This window comes from Crocodylus porosus, unplaced genomic scaffold (genome assembly GCF_001723895.1).
Source record: "Crocodylus porosus isolate Cpor-Errol unplaced genomic scaffold, CroPor_comp1, whole genome shotgun sequence".
Classification (NCBI taxonomy): Eukaryota; Metazoa; Chordata; order Crocodylia; family Crocodylidae; genus Crocodylus; species Crocodylus porosus.
In genome coordinates this window covers 98,622,985-98,643,682 of record NW_017728886.1, presented here as the reverse complement: position 1 = coordinate 98,643,682, position 20,698 = coordinate 98,622,985, and the positions used below count along the sequence as shown (strand labels likewise).

At 45.4% G+C, this 20,698-nt stretch overlaps 1 protein-coding gene across 12 annotated transcripts in view; it reads left to right on the top strand.

The window, feature by feature from the left end:
- Positions 1-20,698, top strand: part of TNS3 (tensin 3) — a 342,744-nt gene that overhangs the window by 139,564 nt on the left and 182,482 nt on the right. For all 12 annotated transcript variants that reach the window (XM_019539604.1, XM_019539596.1, XM_019539585.1 and 9 more), the window contains one exon: positions 19,824-19,876. The gene's annotated coding sequence lies outside the window, so the exon portion shown is untranslated. Of the gene's footprint in view, positions 1-19,823; positions 19,877-20,698 lie in introns of those variants that run through there.

The window sequence follows — 20,698 nt, the reverse complement described above, 5'->3', positions numbered from 1 at the left end:
GGTGCAGGCTCCTACCCTGGGGGTGTTTAAGAGGAGGTTAGATGAACACCTTGCTGGGGTCATTTGACCCCAGTACTATTTCTTGCCATGGCAGGGGGTCGGACTAGATGATCTACTCAGGTCCCTTCTGACCCTAGAAACTGTGAAACTGCGGGGTGAGGGGTGGGGCGCATTGAGAGAGACCTAACTGTAGGTATATACAGTAGATGGTATACTGTAGGTATATACAGTACACTGTCAAAGAAAAATCTTTGATTTCAGATGCCGATGGCAAAAAGGTCAAAGGCTAACATAACATATTTCGTCATTATAGTTCCATATCCAAACCCCCCCCCAAGCTTAAATATAAAACACATGCGCAGTCAATCTCGCATGAAACCTAAGAACACACAGAGTCTGTTCACAGTCATGATTGGCAGTCCTGTAATTATTATTTATGCCTGGCGTGTTGTAATAGGCTACCCTGTAAACTATAACTTTGGAAAGATTTCCATCTTTGGTGGAGACCTCCATGCACGCCCAGGAGACATAGTCAGCGATTTGGCCAGTCGCTGACCTCTTCCTGCCGACGGTAAAAGTTTTCAGGTGTATCCGTTTTTGCCGGCTCATCTGTTCTCGACAAGAGCTCACGAAAGTCTTTAGACCGAAGTTACCTGTATGCTTTACTTAAAATCTGCACCACGCAGTTTGTAATCTGTGCAACAAAAATATCTGCATGCTGAGCTGAATAAATCAACTTCTCTTTTTACACCACGCAACCACGACTTCCTTCCTACACTGCGTTTTTCTGTAGTATAAGTAAAAATAAACTTTCTGTATAACCAAGACGCATTAAACTTCCTGAATCCTCTTCCTTACCCACCTGTCCGACTACCTACCCCACCCACATCCAGCCGGTCGTGCTGGTCCAGGCTCGCAGGTCAAGGGTACACCGGTCCTCGGCCGTGACACAGACCACCAAACCAGAGGGAGGAACTCAATCTAGAGTTCACCCGAGAACTGGCAGAGGCCGCACAAGTACTGGACATGGTTGTCAATGGCGACTTCAGTTATCCAGCTATCTCTTGGGGCAACACTCAACCAAGTTGGATTGGTCGCGTTCCTTCCTGACCTGCATCGAAGAGCTTTTTCTGACTTAGGAGGTGCACGAACCAACCAGAGGTAACGCTATTCTAGACTCAGTCTGGGCCAAGGGGGACGACCTGGTGACCAACTTAAAAATAGAAGGTAGCCTAGGTGACAGCGACCATGAAATCATCATGTTCACTGTCCATTACAAGGCAGACAAATTACATAGCAGGACTGAAGTTTTGGACTTAAAAAATGCAAATTTCAGCCAATTCAGGTCACTAGTAGGGATAGGGCTGCGGGACCAGGGGCCAAAGGTGGAAGGAGTGCATGAAGAGTAGTTGTTCCTTAAAGACATGGTCTTCAAACCACAAAGGAAGTCCATTACCACTTAGAGAAAAGGTAACGAAAGGGCTGGGAAGCCCTCTTAGCTAAACAGAGATATTGTGGTACTCTTAAGAAAAAAGAAAGAGGCATACAAACAGTGGAAGCTTGGGGCATGCCCCAAGGAGGACTATATAAAAATGAGCCGCACATCTAGGGAACAGATTCAATGGGCTAAGGCGGCAACCAAACTAAATTAATGACAGAATCAAGGACAACAAGATGTCTTTTTTTAGGAACGTAGGGAACAGAAGGAAAACAAATGAGATTGTAGGGCCCTGCTCAACAACTCAGGACAGCCGGCTGCTGCCACTCAGGAAAAAAACTGAACTCCTGAACGACTACTTTGCTTTGGTCTTTCCCCAGGCCAAGGGCAAAATCATGCCAGAGTCGGTACAGAATGAGCAGGGTAGGAATGACTGCTTTCCTACTACTGCCATAGAACTGGTATGTGATCACTTGAAAAAATTAGACATATATAAATCAGCAGGACCAGATGAACTTCTTCCGAGGTTGCTGAAGGAGCTGGCTGAAGTCATTGCAGGACCACTGGCAAAACTTTTCCAAAACTCATGGCGCTCTGGAGAGGTCCCTGAGGACTGGAAGGGGGCCAATGTTGTGCCCATCTTCAAAAAAGGGAGGAGGGAGGACCTGGGTAACTATAGGCCAATCAGCCTAACTTCTGTCTCAGGGAAGATACTGGAAAAATTCATCAAGGGGTCTATATGCAATAGGCTTGCAGAAGGTAGGATTCTGAATGACAGCCAGCATGCTTCATCACGGACAGGCCTTGTCTTACCAACCTCATCTCCTTTTATGATCAGGTAACTCGCCACCTGGATAAGGGAGAGGAGATTGAGATTGTATACCTTGACTTCCAAAAGGCCTTTGATCCCACGATGTTCTTGCGAGTAAATTAGAGGACTGTGGACTCAATCGTGAGGCAGTTATGTGGTTAGAAAGTTGGCTGCGGGGTAGGACCCAGAGAGTTCTAATGGACAGATGTGTGTCGTCCTGGCAAGAAGTCGCCAGTGGTGTCTCTCAGGGGTCAGTGCTTGGTCCAGTGCTTTTCAGTATCTTTATCAGTTATTTGCATGTGAGGGTGAAGAGCTCACTGGCCAAGTTCGTGGACAACACCAAGTTATGGGAAAGCGCAGTCACACTTGAAGATAGGCTACGGATGCAGGTGGACCTAGACATGCTAGGAAGTTTGATGGATCGGAATCAAATGAAGTTCAGCATTGAGAAATGTAAAGCGCTCCATCTGGGGACAAAAACTCCCCTACACACCTACAGGCTTGGCAACACCAAATTGACCAGCACCATAAATGAAAGGGACCTGGGAGTAATAATAGACCACAGTATGAATATGAGCTGGCAGTGTGATGCTGTAGCCAACAGGGCAAAAAATACTCTGGCATGCATCAATTGATGCATCTCCAGAAAAACTAAGGAAGTGATTTCTCCATGCTACTCAGCATTGGTGAGACTGCAGCTGGAGTACTGCATCTAGTACTGGGCACCACACTTCAACAACGATGTGGTAAAGCTTGAGAGAGTCCAGAGAAGGGCCTCCCTTATGATCACAGACTTGCATGGCAAGCCATGTGAGGAAAGGCTGAAGGACCTGGGACTCTTCAGCCTGAAAAAGAGATAGCTGAGAGGGGACTTGATAGCAGCTTACTGCTACATCAGGGGCATACATCCAGGGCTCGGTGAACAACTGTTTACCTTGGGGATAACTAGGAGTAATGGCCATAAACTTCTGGAAGACCATTTCACGCTTAACATTAGGAAAAACTTCATGGCCAGGGTGTCCAGACTGCGGTATAAACTCCCTCCAGAGGTGGTGCAAAATCGCCTTCCCTTGGAAATCTTCAAAAGGAGACTGGACATCTTGCTGGGGTCACCTGACCCCAGCTGTCTTTCCTGCCTGGTGCAGGGGGCTGGATCTGATGATCTTCTGAGGTCCCTGCCAGCCCCTTACAATCTATGACTATGAAATAGGGACTTGTTGTGAGTTTTGAAGAAGTCGGCTTCTAGTAAACATTTTGTTTCATCCTGTACTTCCCATAACAAAGCACTGTGTACTTTAAGGAATGTGAACCTAATCTTCCTTTGAATCATCTTGGGAAGGAAGAATAGTAATTGTATTTGTTGCTCCTGAAAATGTATTCTTCTTAGGCGCATGTTAAAGACCCACATAAATGCAGATAATGCCTTGGGGATAGGGCATAAATATGTGTCTTTTTGGCACTTTGTACTGGAGCTACAAAGAGGAGGGTTCTCAGTGGTTAGGGCAGTAGCTTGGGCTGTGGAGCTGCCTATAGACATGATGGTTCACATTCCAATTAGAATACTCCAGCATTGCCTCACTGTTGCTTCAGGGGATGTGGGGGCATTTTCAAATGGCCGCAGGGATGCTTTAACTAAAGCTCATCAACGAGGGTAATTCCACTGTCCACAGGTGTTGTGAGATAAATACATTGAAGACTGCAAGGGACTCGGACACGATGGTAAGGAGGGTCATGCAAGTATTGAGAGAGTCCATTTTATTCTTTCCTAACTGGACAAACTGTGCCCTGTTACTTGTCTTCTACTTCCATCTCTTAGATCAGGTGCATCAAACTCATGTGGCCCTGTGGTCTAGGTGAGTGGCATGGGGTGGTCTGCAAGCCATACTGGGCTGACAGACCCCCTCCCTTCCCCTTCCTGTATTTTAGCTTCTCTGAGACCCAAGCTTCGTGCTGTGCGGATCCCAGAGCAGCTCAAACAGGCTCCTCAGTCTGCACTGAGTGACCACCATGCTGCATGTGGTGGCCCCCCCAGCTGGACTGCACATGTGGCACCTGCTCCAGCAGGTCTAGGTTACATGCAGTGTAGGTCCCATATGGGCTGCAGTGGGCCCTGTGTGCGGTGTCCCAGAACAGACACCACATGCAGTGCAATCCTACTGGGGTGATCACCGTATGCAGCATGGCTGCCCATCTGGGAGGACTGCACCACACAGCACCTATTCCAGACACTTGGATGTGTCGCACGCAGCATGGGTACCAGGCCAGCTTAAACCACCGGATCAGGTATACTGGGGGATGCAAGGAGGAAGAGATAAGGAGGAAGAGATGGGGTTCCACGGGCATGCACTAAGCCCTTTGTGGGTCTGATCAGACCCAGGGTCTAGATGGCAGGGCTCTGCAAGTCAGATGCAGTCCAGGGCCATATGTTTGATGCCTCTGCTGTTGATGTTTCTAACAACTCTCCTGTGTGAATGTCTTGGTGGAAGTACCCCAAGATTTTCTATAAAACTTTTAAAGTAAAAATGGTTTTTTCTTTTCAAATCAAAATGTAATTTGAAATTTTCTAATTGCTTTAATGAACCCCTGCCTGAAACCGTCCAGTAACATTTGAAGTGATATGTTTTTGCTTATGCTTCCTTTTATGGACTATTGTTTTCATGGCATTGTTCCTCTCTAGTTGGTTGGCTATGTCGTGTGGATAGCCACTGATCCTAGCTAGCCCTCTTGGGTCTCGGAGAGCATGAGAACACATACTTGGGGTGAGTTCAAAGGAGCTTTCCAGTGTTGTAGTGTACCAACTGACTTGGTGGGAGGAGTTCTGCTTATGCCCCCTGCTCACTAGGAAACACTGTCAGTGAGACAGTTACAAGCCTAAGAATTCCACATAATTACAAATTCCAAGGTTGTGCTGCAACCTGATTAAAGTTGAGGGAATAGTGCCCATGGTAGGCTAGCCAGTGGTCCAGTGATTAGGGCACTCTTCAGGGTTGGGACAGATCCAGGCTCAAGTCTGTGGTCTGCCCAAATTAGGAAACTGCCTATTCCCCAAACCACAGACATGCCCTAGCCCAGTGATTCCCAGAGGGTGTGCCATGGCACACTAGCATGTCATGAGATCAATGAAAGTATGCTGTGAGATCCCCCATGTGAGGAGGTTAATGCTTTCCTCCCCCATCCTTCATCCTGTACCTGGCCTAGCAGTGCATGCATGGCTGCTTCTCTGGGTACTGTTACCTGATCTAGAGCACTGGTTCTGATATTGTCATGAGGCAGCTAGTGTCAGTGATGGGGGTGATCTTTTTCCTTCACCCTCTTCTTCACTTAGCTGCCTTCCATCAGTTTGGTGAACAGAAAGAGACCTGTGGACTCCAGCTGAGAGTGATGATGCTACGTGGCTCAGCAACCAAGACTGCACCCCTTAGAAATGCTCAAAATAGAAGAAACTCTATGCAGATTGTTTGGCTGGAAAAGCAAGACTTTCCTGTGAGCTGAGGGACATTTGGCACAAGGCCTTTTGCATGAAAACAGGCATCTTATTTAGTATGGGATGGTGCAGACTGATTCAGCCTGGGTATCAGATTTGTGGCCTGAACAGTAAAGCAGATGGTGTAGCTCCCCAAACACTCTGCTAGTTGCAAATGCAAAGTTTCTCATAAATCTCAAACTGTAAAGATGGAACTGAAAAAAGCAGCGCAAGCATGAAAACTGCTTATTAGCTATTCATAAAAATTTGGCATAGGGCTTCAGTTTGCTGCCAAGCAACACAAATCACCATTTCCCCACTTGCCTCAGGGCAAGTGGGTGTTCTAGCTGAAGTGTTGAGGCTGCCTGTGTGTTTTCCATTGTAACTGTCATGTTTCATTTGCCTATGACTACTTCAGAGGTTCACAATTGCTGCTGGGCAGTCAGCAGTGAATTATTAATAGCATTATGTCTGCAAGTAAGTAGGTCTTTCAGCTGGTGTACTTACAGAGCAAAGGCATTTTGCTGTTGACAAGTTTATACCCATTTTTTCTAATCATTTATGAGATAAAAGGTATTGACTTCCTTATATACAGGAATGGATTTTATGCCACTGTCCAGTCTGGGAACACACATCACCCCAGCAAGAGATTTTCTTAGAATTTGGTAACCGGCAGCCAGCATAGAGTTGACTCCAGTGTCACCTACCAATACTCAGTTTCTCTTGGGTGAATTACTGCTCTCCCAGGAGAAACCACAAGTGTACACGTGTTCACAATTTTTTTCCCAGAGCAAAAATGGCTGCTCCAAGAGAAAAATAACCTGGGAACAACCAAATTTAAATAACTCCTAGGAGACTTACTCTTGGGAGACCAAATATCTGCACATATTCTCTTCTGAGAGAAACCATAGCACAGTCTTCCAGCATCCCAGGGTGCTTTGCTCCCCAGCCCCTCCTGTAGGGAGATGGTTCTTGAGCAAAGCACCCTGGGATGCTGGAGGAGTACAGTGGATTCTCTCAGATAGATGCCATGGAAGATGTATTCTTTAGAGAAGGCAGTAAACCAAGAGGATTGCTCTGTGGTTCTCAGTTGGCAGAGGGCCTACAAGGGACCACAGGCACACAGCATGTTAGAGCTGCAGGCTCAGTACATGAAAAGAGTTCATTGATTTTAGTTTCAAATTTCTAAGGAAGAGTTGTAACAATAAATCATTTGTAGACCAATGAAAGGGCATCCTTGCTGTTCTGTTTATATCCTACTTCCCTGTTCTGCTTATATCCTGTATGAAAAGCTGCAGTTGCCACTCTTTGATACCGACTCCTAATAGGCATCACTTTACTGAAAGTGTAGGTTTTTAGCCAATTAAACAAAGAGCTGCTATGATATGAATGGCTGCTCTGTTATGGATTTAATTTTTCTCATTATGATTTAAATAATTAACCGAAGTGGCTCTGAATATTTTATTAATATCAGAATATTCCAGTGTTTATAGCTAACCTTTATTAGGCCATGAGCATGCACATCATTTGGGTGCTATTGCTAAAGTGTATTTTACACATACCAGACCTAAAATGGTAGTTGCATAGTGCAGCTGACCCCTAGACCAACAGCAGAATCATATTTTCTCTTTCCATACCACGGTGCAACCTTGGACTGTGTCCAGAAGACCCTGGCTGTGTGGTATGTGGTGACACAGATCTGTTTGCAGCGCCACACACTGCACACTCAGGTGTTCTCTGCACTGCAAGGTGGAGGGTGGAGTTTGACCCCAGGAGATCCTGGGGGTAAACCCCCCCCCCAAAAAAAGAAGCAAGGTGGTGCATGCAGGGGCATTGCACGCCGCTCAAACTGGAGCCTGGCAGCAGTGTCACAGCTGCAGCTCATGGAGGCCCCCAGGAATCCAGGTAAGCCTGCTGGGGTCAGCACAATTACTTAATCCACCCTCCCCTACCCCACCTGGGGTAACCTGCCATGTGACAGAGGGTGCATGGCACAGGCATTTCCTGGGGACAAGTAGCAGCCGCACAAGGTGTGCCACTGCTGCTTGTCCCCGGGGAAACAAACATCCATGCTTGTGTGGATACAGCCTTTGTGTCTAATAGAAGGCTCTGGGCTTCAGTGGCTTTCGGACATAAATAACTGAAAATAAGAAAACTGCAGCTTCCAGGTCAAACTTGCTCCCAGTCCCAGGAATCCTGTTTGCAGTCCCATCTCTTGTAGACACCTTGTTTGCCTGGCAGTTCCTGGTTAGATGAGTGTTCAGGAGCAGGGTTAATCTTTTGGGCAGGGTCTAGAACTCCTAGCCTTGAGTAAACACTGTGTGAACACACACCAATGCAAGGTCTTTATAGCAAACCTTGATCATGTGCTTATTCAAAATCTCAGGAGTTGCAGGAGAAATTCGCCTCAGCCAGGAAGGCAGTTCACCAAAAGGAATTGGATTTTTTTCCTCTTATTGTGTCCATGCCATTTTAAGATGGGTTGAGTGTTCTCCAAGGATTGGCATCTGGCCTTAAGAATCATTTTTTTTTGTGGGGGGGAGCTTTTTTAAGATTAAATAAGTCTCAAGACTAATTCTCTTTTATGTGACCCTGAGTCTGTGTGAGTCTGTCAGCTTCAGCACTGAAGGTGAGAAACAGGGTTGCACTGTACCTTTTATTTCTTCTTTTCCACTTAGTTTCTGAAGTCTCAAGTGCATAAGGCATTGCTTACACTTCTTAAGTTCCTATTATATTGTTGTCGAGTGCTATTTAATGGCTTTTTGGTTTCATTTCATAAGTAATTGCATTTCAGTGGTGGATAAAGAACTTTCTGAATAGAGTATATACATTTTTTGTTTTTTGGAGGGTGTATTTTTTTAACAGTCTGCATAGTGATTTTTATACCCTTGGGATAAAAGAATACAGATGTATGTACACTAATTACAAATCTTTTATTACGAAGCAAAATATCCAGGTTCATTTTTGTTTGATCTTTTCTGTGCTAGAGTTTGAAATTGTTTTAGCGGGTATTAGATGGGATTAGTAATCTTCCGGAGACTGTTTCTAGGGAGTTAATTGCTGATCACCATTTAACGCAAGATCCGTGCATTTTTTTTACCTGGAAAAACCAATACTGCCCCCAGTTTTGTGTATGCATATTGAAGACACTGGGCTTGATTTAACGATTATTTCATTTTCTTTCTGGTGTAACACCACTGATGATTGGAGTGCACTAATTTTGTAATCAGTCAGACCCAGGAACTCAAGTTAGAATTTGTCCCGTTTGCTACATTTCATGTATAAGAAAGGAATAAAGAGATTGATAATTAAAATTAATTTGCTTTATTTTTAAACTGAAGTAAACAGAATTCCCTGTATTTACCACCATGATTCCTAATGGCAACATCTAACTGCTCTCTTCCCCCTCCCAGTATCCATTTTTGCATTTAAAATAAAGAAGCTTAGAGGCAAAGTAGGTGCTAAGGCAAACCACATGTATCCCCATGTGACTTCAGTCCTTACATTGATTATTTTTTCTAACACATTAATTAATCCTCTCTGACTTTAAAAGTATGCCAGAACTTTGGAGGAAGGTAATCCTGGTAATTAGTTGATGGACTTCGAGTGCTGAACTCAGAACTTCACCATGTGAGGTCAGTTGCTTTCTGTGCACCAAACTCAAAGTCATCGGCTGGTAAACAGTTTAGAGTGCTGGTGTCTCTGAATGATTGATTTTTGTTCAGTGTTGGTGAAGTGTTCTTGTTAATACATTTACAAAAGCACTTGCAAGGATTTTTACTGATTTTTTATATATTCTTCTCCCTTTTTGCAGCTAAATAATTCTGAGACCTTTATAAGCCATGTATGTAACTAGAATTGTAAATGATCTCTTTTTGTATATTCGTTTTTCTTTGCTTATCCTGATTTATGTTTCAGTCTATGGTTGCATGTTTCTGTTACATTTTCACTAAACTGTCACTCCAGGCTTTTTTTCAAGGCAGGTGTTTTCATTGTGATATCATATACAGTTAGTTTATTTAAAGAGAGATTTTGGTTAAGATAATTCTTGGTAATGTCAAGGTCTGCCCCTCCCCACCACATAATAGAATTTAGCCTTTCTACAAACTCTTGCATTTAAGCAGATAAAGAGTTTTATGGGAGAAGAATAGGAAAATCCACATGTTCATATTTTTACACTGAGGAATATCAAAGATCCAATGGCACTTTGTCAGGAGCAAGTTGATAGTCCCTAGGTTGTGGACAATGTGGGATCTATGCATCTTTAAATACAATTACAAGCAGTCATCAGAGTACAGCTGTTTGAGTTATAACAAACGGCACTCATGACCTTTGTAAATTACGATGCTGTTTCGAGGTTCTGACGGGGTTTCAACTTTACGATGCTGGACACAGATGCTTCAAGCTGGTAAATCTGTTGTGATCAGGTGTGGCGGGGCAGATCAATGCTTCAGTGTATTGCAGTGTGTAATGTTACTCTCACTCTTTGTCTTTGCCAACTCCTTAATTGGATACTTTGTGTAGCTTAAAATAACCCTCTCTTCACATTTTATCCTTGAATGAGTAGTTTGATGACTGTCCCCTAATACAACAAAAATGAAACAAAGTCACAAGATAAATTGTGTAAAAATAATGTCAGATCATTTTCTGTTGTTAGCTGGGAGTGAGGACCTGCTTTCCATAACATCTGAAAACTTCTGAGGGTTTTTTGTTTGTACTGGTTGCTTATTAAGACAAGCCAAGGTCAACTTCCTGCTCCTTCTACATATTGGGTAGCTCATGCATAGCCAGCCAGTGTAGAGCATGGTCAGAGTGGCAGCCCTTGTGATTTCAGCTGTGTCTTTTGTCTTTTGTGCTGCAGTATCATACATTAGTAAATAATTGTTCATTAGTGCAGTGCCTGGAATGCTCCCTACCTGCTCTCTGGGGAACCAGCTATAGCATGACACAGAAGGGTGGCCATGAGAAGAAAGCTCCAGGTTATAGTACTTTAGGGAGCACTCCAGCCTCTGCTCACAATGCCAAGAAGGGGGAAAGAAGGCTGGGATTCACTCCTGGAGTCTGCTTTCATATCCTGTGCTGGTCTATGTCTCTTGAATTAGCTTCTCATGAACAAACATTCACTATATTTTAAGTACCCTTGCCTTTTCATGAGTGCTGCTCACCCCTTCTACAGCCTCATAAAGGAAAGAAGTGACCTGTGTGAATATTTTCAGTGCCAGTCTCTGCCACTTCCTGGGAAAGCCATGAGCAGCTGCAATGAAGATTGAACCCAAACCAGTATTGCTGCTGTTCCCAAAATTTGGAGTGAAACAAAGCTCTGGATAGTCATGAGCAGCTGCTGAGGCAGTGGAGTTATTTACTGACTGAGGAAGACTCGATTGCCTTTCCCTACATTTAGAATGTCCTTCATGTGCACCTAGACTAGAAATTTTATTTTCCTAAGTATCAGATCTTGAATACTTCCAAGATATTTCACTTACTTATAACCGATGAGCCAGGTTTCTCCCTCATCACTATAAAGGTAAGCTGGCAGACATTCCATTCTTAGGAAGTAGGTGGGATGCAAACTGTAGGGCAAATATGTGGCTAATAGGAAATATTAAGCCACCACTGCAACACACTGTGAATCGTTCTCCTTTTCATGGGTAGTCTGTCATAGTTTAATTGATAATGAGACTTTCAAATCTATAGGACATTTTTGTAACATGAAGGAACCTATAGGATTTACAAACAGTTGATAAAACTGCTCAACACCTCTGTGAATTCCACATCTCAAAAAATTCTGGATGCAGGCATCTTGGCTATGGTCTTGCAGTGAATACATGACTGTCAGAAGCAAAGTCCAGGAGACCTAATTCTCAGTGCTCTGCTCTAACCATTAGATTTTTCTCCTCCTGCTATGTTTTTACAAAGTTAACACCAGGGGACTGACTGCAGACGTATGCTTTATGTAGCACTGAATCACTCCTACTGTAAAATGGATGCATTTAGTAGCTTCAGTCTTAATACAGGTGTGAATAAAAGCAGTCAAGTTCAGGAACTGCCTTTCTTATGTTTGCAGTAGCCTGCAGGCAGTGATCATCCAGGAAGCTATCTATAACCTCTGGTATAAATATGAGGACACTGTTGAAATGGTGCATGTGTTTTAGTTCAAATAGCAGAGGTAAACTCCTAGCATGATAGTTTACATGATTATATTTAAATATGATAACAACAGTCTGATGTTAGATTTGCAGCAAAGTTCTGGTGTTTGTTCAGCTAGGGACAGACATTCAAATAGCCCAAACCTCTATTGATTCAATCTTTGCAGGTTAGTCTAACCTGCAGAGAGTGAACCAGTTTGCAAGTGGATAGACGTTCAGCACGTCTGCAGTGGCTCAAGCCAGAAGCCTGGGGGCATTATGGCAGCCTTCCCTTCCACAGGGAAGCTGAACTGAAGAGGGGGCGGGGGGCATGGGCAGGCCTGCTCCACTGGCTCCCTCACAGCTGGCAGCAATCTTGGCACACAGGGCTGCCTGGCCCCAGAAGGGAACTCTTCCCCCTCTTCCCTTTCCCCCACTGCTTCAGGGCCAGGAGGCAGGCCCTATTTGTTGCTGGGGGCTCTTCTCCCTCCACCTCTGCTGCCACCATGGGATGTTGAGGGGGGCTCTGTAAGGCTGCCTCACCCCAGAGGGGGTCTCTTCCCCCTGTTTCTCTCCCATTGCTGCAGGGGGGAGGGCTCTGGGATGCTGTCCAGGCCCAGAGGACAGCTCTTCCCCCCACTCCTCCCCCCTCCTCCTTCCCCCAGAGGGGCAGTGGGAGCACAGAGCTCTGCTGGGCAGGGTGTGGAGGGGGGGGTGTAGGGACCCCCACACACTACCCCCATAGCATGCAACCCCTGCTGCCTGGCAGCAGCAGCAGGCAGGGAGATCAGGGCACTAGTGCCTGACACTGGTGCAGCTCTTGCCAGTGCTGTGTGAAAGAGAGAGTGGAGCTTGCCTTATCCCCGAGGCTCTGCTCTCTCCACCTGTAGCTCCAGCACTCGCAGCAGGGAAAGCCTTGCACTGGAGCCTCCTGTCTCCCCCACTCCCAGCTGCGCAGTCCTTGCACTCTGCTAGGAGTGGTGGGAGCTCTGCCCCTGCTTCCCTGCAGAGTCCAGTGTGGGGGCTTCCTCCCTGGGAGTATGGAGCTGCAGGCACTCAGCATGGAGCCCTGAGTTAGAGGCAGCCAGCACTGCACAGGGGGCAAGGAGCACAACCCCACACAGCCTGCCTGGCAACTTTTATCCCCCAGGCTCCGCACTGTGCACCTGCAGGTCTGCACTCTCAGTGATGAAGTCTCATGCTGGAGTCCTCCTGGAAGCAGGGGTGGGGCTCCCTCCACTCTTGGCAGAGTGCGGGGATTGCACAATCGGGAGTGGGGGAGACAGCAGGTTCCAGTGCAGGACACAGTGGTGGAGCTGCAGGCGCAGGGACCAGAGCCTCAGGCATAAAGCAAGCTCTGCTCCCTTCTCCACACATTACTGGCCAGAGCCATGGCTGCATTAGGCATGAGTGCCCTGACATCCCCGGGGAAGAGTTTCCCCCAGCATGGAACAGAGCCCCCCTCCCCACCCTGTAGGACAACCAACGCAGCGTGGCCCTGTTAAGGTGAAGGGGGCAGAGAAAAGGGTTGATTCCTCCCTCTGTTCTTTTCCTGCAGCTGGGGTCTGCCAGTTCCAGGGGCCGCCACTGCAGCCCCCTCTTCTGCTCCCCAGCAGACAGGCTGACCCCAGCTGTGGTGGGGGAAGAGGGGAAGCTGGGAAGAATTAACCCCCCCACCCACCCACTTTGCCTTAACGGAGCCATGCCAGCTGATGTTTCTGCTAGGGCCAGCCCCTGCTTCAACTAGAGAGCAGAGGGGAGGGGCCAGCTCTGCTATGGAACAGAGAGCTCCACCCACCCCAGAGAGCATGGTTGGATGCTGGGGGCATCTGGTTTATCTTAAACCAGCAAGGGTCTGGGACAGATATTGCATAAATCAGTTTGAGCCAAATCAGTTAGCCCTGTTACTAAATTCAACCAGGTTTATCTCAAACTGGTTTTGGCCATTTTGAAACTGGTTTTTGTGCACTGAATATCCATTCTATTAGAGATTAAAACCACTTTCTGATCACTTAAGCCAGTTTATGTTCAATGTCTGTTCCTAGCCTTCATGTGCAGAACTGCCAGGGTCAGCAGTTATATAGGGCCAGGAAGAAGACAGCAAGCCAGAGGCTGTGTGACTTGGTGATATGGCTGCTAGCCTGGATGGAAGTGGGACCTGGAGTGTCACTTGGAATCTTGTTCCCAGTGTGGCAGAAAGTTTCCCATTGCGTTGCCCTCCATCCATTTTAGCCATTGCCTATTGAATTCAACTTGAAGTGGCTTAGCTTCAAATGGAATACTGGAAAGGGGACTGGATAATGCCTGACCTGTGTTGTAGTGACTAGAGCACTGTGCTGGAAAGTCAGATAAGTGCAGATTCTAACTCCTTCTGGGCAAGAAAAAGGTGCCAGTTAGACAACCAAAGGGAAGCAGAACTCCACTTTTAAGTGCCCTAGTTTAGACAGCAGACCTCTAGAAAGCAGCAGGCTGTGTCAGATTGCTTCTCTCTCAATAGTTCTCATAGGCGAAGTACAGACAGTCAAAAAGCCCAAGTCTGAATTGATTCAGTCTTCTCAAGCTGAATAGATTGAACTGATAAGCGAGTGAACAGGCATTTGCTTTTGATTCTGAAACTATAGCCACTTGACCGCAGGGGCCCAGATCAGAAGCTAGGGGGTGTTAGAGCACACCTCTGCTTGGCTGGAGCAGACAGCTTGAGCCAAGGCTAGCCTGCCCTCGCTGCAATGGAGGGTTTGTGAGGGAGATGCAAAGAATCCTGGGATTCTGGGGGACTGTGAGTTAACTTGAATCTGGAGGGGACCTTGGACAGAAATTCAATAAACTGATTTAACCTAAATCAGTTAAGACTGATGCTACATCCATCCAAGTTTATCTTAAATCAGTTTCAGCCATTTTAATAATGGTTTATATGCACTGAACTTCTGTTGTGCTACAGGTTTGAGCCTGATTCCACCTGTACTGGTTTATGTATAATTTATGTCCCTAGCCATAGAGAACATAAGATAGAGTTTAAAACAATTTACAGGCTCAACTCTCATAGTACCCTGGAAAGGACCTTGTAGTCCAGTCTCCTGCTCAAGACAGGATCATCCCTGACTAAACCACCCCACTCAAGTGTCTGTCTAACCTGCTCTTGAAAATTTCCAGGGGTGGAGATTCAAGGTGTTTTATCAGAGTGTTTAAACTTCATGCCTAATTTGAAAAAAGGGAAGACCTATTTTACAAATTGAAACTTCTTTTTTAAATGGCTGGTCAATCCAGATCCTGTCACAGGGCACACAGTTAAATAATGTTTGTCTTGTAGAGAAGCTGTTGTGGAGAAGAACACTTATTAGGGAAACTCCCTTGTGTATTTGAGGATGAGATTAGAGATGCATGTTTGATTCATGGTACCTGAAAAATCTGGGTGCTTCATCTCTGAGCACAATAGCAAACTTCATGCTATGTATTTTTCATGCCAAACCTTTGAGATGCTTATCTTGCCCTTGTGATGTTTTGAAATTCAGAATTGCACTTGAGGTTCTGTGTTGCAGTCATTAATTTGTGAAATCTCAAGAAATAAGGTAGCTGCAAAAAATGTATCAGAACCATGGGAAAATGTAAGTAGTATGTTTACTGTATTTAGCAAACAAATTAAACTGCAGGAAAAGTAGCAAAACAAGGAGGGAAAGGTATATTCCATAACTAAGAAATGCTTGAACCAGGGAATAGTGCCAGGAGAAGAGATAGATTAGAGAGCGTGCAGTGTGTTTTCCTGGCTTTTTGCCAATAGCAAACAAATCATTGACTTGAAAGAATCAACATGTAAATGTTCAGGGTGACCTTGACATTGTAAATGGCTAAGTAAATTCAGTACATAGTGTGCACCATGTTAAGATGGTTGAAAGTTTCACATACTGAATTAAATATGTATGTTCAGAGTCTATAGTTCAATGGAACCTGGAACAATATAATTGTAAATGCATATAAAAAGAGTATAGTATACATACTGTGCACAGCCTAGAGAGTATTGTAAATACTGAGATTGTGCAATCAAGTATGATACCCAGGTTAAACTTAAGGACTGAAAGCAATTTTTTTAAACAAAGCCAATCAGATAAAAAGCCAAACCACATTACAGGTACATGGATAGATTTTTATAAACAGTCCTAAAAATTTACATTTTAAGTGATTCCAGCTGCTAAGCTATGGAAGTTGGAAAAGCAGTCGCTTTGGTGCAGATAGCGGCAAGGAGCCTACCGCTGTTGATCACGATCGAAGACCTGGCGTGTATGATTAATACAGTCATCTTTAATAGAGTATTTCTTTGTTTTGTTTGATCTATATTATGGTCTAGTTTGTGTCACAAATAATTGGAATAAAGTATCTTATTGTTGCTGTTTTAGCAAGGAAACACAATGAAAAAGCAAGGAAGATAATAATTGATAATTGATTTTGAAAATACAGCAGAATTCTCTGTTAAGTTATTCAGTTTTGGCAAGTACAGCGGTATAGCAGGTTCTTCAGCATACCCATCAGCAGGGATGCTGGTTTTCCCTACTAAAAAATTGCGAATTCTCTGATAAAAACCCAAAATCTGTGATTAAAGTGAAAACCATCCCCCACACAGCCCCCCGCAGTCCTGCTAGTACCTCTAATCCCCCAATCCCCCAGCCCTGCCCCTCTCTCCCCCCCACAACCTCCTCAGCTCTGCTGGTGCCCCTCGCCCCCCACCCACAGCTCCTGCTCCACCACCTTTCCTGGGGACGGGCCCTCAGCTGCCACAACTATGAGACCAGGGACCCAAGCCACAGCCCATTGCCCCTGGTAGAAGGCAGCTGCTGCAGCGGAGCAGAGCCCAGCTCCCCACCCTGCTGCCTGCTGCTGGCCTGTTGTGGGCTTGGGTGGAGGGGAGGGCGTAGGTTGCTCCCTGGCATGGTGCACACTCCCAGGGTTAAGGAGGACCCATGTCCCCCACATCTTTGCTGTGTATTGGTGGGCTTCTGCCCTGCTGCCCTCTCCTGGCACTTCTCTGACCCCGTGCTGCAACTAACAACAGAACTGAGCAGGAAGCTACCTGCTGCTGTGGGCTCCATGCTGTCCTAGCAACATGTCCCCTGCCTACACAGTTGCAGCAGGAGTGGCAGCACAGAGTTGTACTCAGGGGATGCGGGCAGCACAGAGCTCACAGTGGCGGGCAGCTTCCTGCATGGCTCCACTGTTCCCTGCAGCACTGGGTCACACGTACTGTGGAGGCCCTGGGGGAGAGCAGCAAGGCAGGGAGCTCAAGCCTGAAGCAGGCAGCAAGCAGCCCCTGGCCTGTGCACAGGGAAGCTCATGCAGAGCAGCTCCTGCCTTGTACACACTGCAGTATGGAGAAGCCCACCCCCCCATCCAAGCTCACCCTGTCCCCACCCCACACTCATATCTGGGGGCACATGCCCCCCCCACCCCCGGACTGCACGCCACAGTGGAGAACCAACCCTGCCCCCCTGGATGACCTGCTCACAGCCCCATCCTGCTCCCCAGCAGGGCCCTGCAGCCATGCATTGCAGCCCCAGGTCCTAGGCACTGCCTGGCTGGGCAGCAGCCCCAGCCCCAGCTGTTCTGGCCAACTTCCTCCCTCCCTGTGGGGGCCTCAATCCCCCCCGTCCCTCAACTTAGCTGCTGGAGCTGCTCTCCAGACTGCCTGGCGGCCATGTGCGTATACGTGCACATGGCACCCCATGCCTGACCACCCTCCTCCCGCTCCCTTCCAGCCCCTCAGAGGCTGGAACTCTGCCAGCTTACAGAGGGCTCATCGGAAAACTGCAAAATCCGCAAGTTTCTCTAGTAAAATGAGAAATCTGCATTTGCCTCCAGTAAAAGGTTAAAATCCACAGTTTACTCCGGGTCTTTTTACTCCATGGGAAATGGAAACCTGGATCCCTGCCCATCAGGATGACCAGTAGTTAACCAGGCAACTGAAAGAGGAACATTCAGCAAATCGCTTTACTTGAAAGACTTCACTGTTGAGGGTTGTTTATATGTTGATTATTATTAATTATTCACTGCTGGTAGCACTTGGCGAGTTCTGGGTACATTTTTCCAAGCCCTGAGAACACCTGTCTTAAAAGACAGTTTGTGAAAAGGACTGAGAGCTTCCTACACTGCTCAAAGTTTACTCACTTTTTACCACTGGAATGAATGGAAGTTGAGGATGTCTGTCACATCACAAGAGGCATTTGGCATCTGACAGATTTGGTACCCAGGTCTCACTGTCTAGAGGATGCATATGTTACACTTCCATTCTGTCCCATTTTAAAGTCTCCAAAGCAGCTTATTTCCAGAGATTGTGGAAAGGACATGTACCAAGTCTATGCATTTTTGTGTGTCTAAGCAGCTTCCTATTTCTAATAAACAATGCGTTTGAAAAAGCCCATGAGCAGTGTCTTAGATTTTTTTTTCTTATATGAAAAGTAAATTAAACCATTCATGAGTATTTGGCTTTCAAAAATGATATTGGTTTGGTTGGTCTGAGTTCCAGCCTTTATTTACCCTTACTTCACTGTGTGCTGCTCTGTACTGTATGTGGAAATCAGAGGCAGAGAGATGAATGAGAAAAACCTTCTTAATGAGTTACTAATTGTTCTATAGTTTAAAAAAAAACACCCGAGGGGCAGGACAAAGTCTAAAATGTTCCATGTTTTCCTGTTGCCAAATTATTTCTTGTTAACATTTAATTCATCCCCGAAAGCTCACAGGGCACTTTAATTCTTAGTCTCTGTTAATACAAAATGAAAAATAATTACAGAAATTGAATATGCATTTCCTATGGAGCAAATTTAATTATAATTAGAACTTACTACAACATATATGTTCCTGAAGTATAAGAGAGTTATTCATCTTGCCTACTTCTTTCACTATAAAGTAATTATTTAATAATTATATTCATCAGTTGATTATGTGGAGATCTCTTTACTTTCATAGGGCCCATGTCAAAACCCTAGATCTACCAATCTAGAAATCCCATTTCAAATGTGGAGGATTTGAGTTCCTTCTCTAACCTTCATGGCAAATGTCAACAGTGTTGGGTAAACAGTCTTTCTCTTGCAGTAGAAACTTGTATGTGAAACGGTAGGGATTTGTATATGGATTTTGGCATACACTGGTAATGTCCATTATGTTTGGAATAATGGTAAAAACATGCGTAAAATCATATTATGATGCGTCGTATTTTAGCAATGGACTAAGTATGTGGGTAACATTGTTTGCTCTGCTGTGAGTTATAGTTGTGTAAATGCAGTAGTGCTTTGTGAGTCTGTCGTATTATCCAGCCACATCTGTGAAGATAAATGTATTTATAAGCACAAAACAACCATTGTGACTATCGTGTCAGTGTCACTGAGCACAAAAAAGCTATCATGGAGACAAAAATACCAAAATTTGAAATAAATTCATTTTGCTTCTAGAGGTAGAAAACACTTTGGGAACCACTCTTTAGTGATGGAAAGAAGAGGACACATTAGCATTGTTTTCAAGTTTAATGATAGGTTGAATACCACTGAACCTAGATGATTCTTTGTGTCCCATGGGCTGAATATGGTGTCCAAAGTCATACAGTGTAGCCTGGGGGGGGCCCTCATGAGTCTGGAAATTTGGTGGCAGGGGTGCAGTGGCGTGGCAGTGTTAGTTGCCATGGTTCCCGGAGCTCCCCTGCTGCTAAATTTCTGGACCTCTGTGGAGCTCTGCAGGCCAGGTGACATGGCCCTGTGCTGGCATACAGAGTCAGACAGAGTGTGGCTGGATCCAGCACATGGGGGTGCTCTGCAGCAATCTGGCATGCGGGGGTGGGCCAGCACTGCCCATGTGCTGGTTCAGGCCCGTAGACTGGTTTTTGACAGGTTGGTGGCGTTTTTGTTTTTTTTTTAATGAAGAAACTTCATACTGTAAAACATAAAGGCAGCCACGTTCATTAGCAAGGAAGCCATTAACCTGATCCCTGTGTTGGCTTGTTTGTTTCAGACTTCCAGCAGTTGTTCCAAAAGTTCATCGTTCTGTTGTGACAAAGTATCACAGTAAGTATTTCTTTAGCATTTGGGTTGTACTATCACAGTCCTGTGATGCTCTCTTGAATTGGTCCAAAGTAGGGCATGTCCTTCCAAGCTAAGGTCGCATTTAAAGACACTTAGTTTATTGTCTTTGAAGGAAAAGTGTATGACATTTAATTTGCAATGGCTGTAGGATTGATCTTTCATGGGCATGTGAAAGATCAATCCTTTATTAAGCTTTATGAGCTTAATGAAACTAATATAAGCACCTTCAGCAGCAGAATATTCTCATTTATTTTTCATGCTCCTACTTCAAATACAGTTTAATTGCACAGGCTGAATAGAAGCCTATTCTTTAAGGGTGCAATTCCCCCCAGTATATAAGGCACAAGTGACATTTAAATGTTGCACAGGCCTTATGCTGCCCTTTGTAGAAGGAAGTATTTCACCAAAAGTAATCATGAGGCTGATTGACTCATAGCCCAGAAGGCATACACCATACCAGTGCAGTGCAGGTAGCAGTAGTATAAGATTCTGTCCTACTCTGTCGGCATGCCTCAGTCCACTTCTGGATAGGCTATCATTGCAGGTAAGAAAGAGTTTACTTTCCATGTCCAGTTAATATAAAGCTTTCCTTCTAAGATTATTTGAATTATATTATTATCACATTTCTGAATGCTCCCACCTGGGAGCTGGTGGGATGAGTACTGCAGGGGAGCCAGGCATCTTCTGAGTTCTAGTCCTGCCTTTGTGATTCATAGCTTCATAGATGTTAGGGTCGGAAGGGACCTCAATAGATCATCGAGTCTGACCCCCTGCATAGGCAGGAAAGAGTGCTGGGTTCAGATG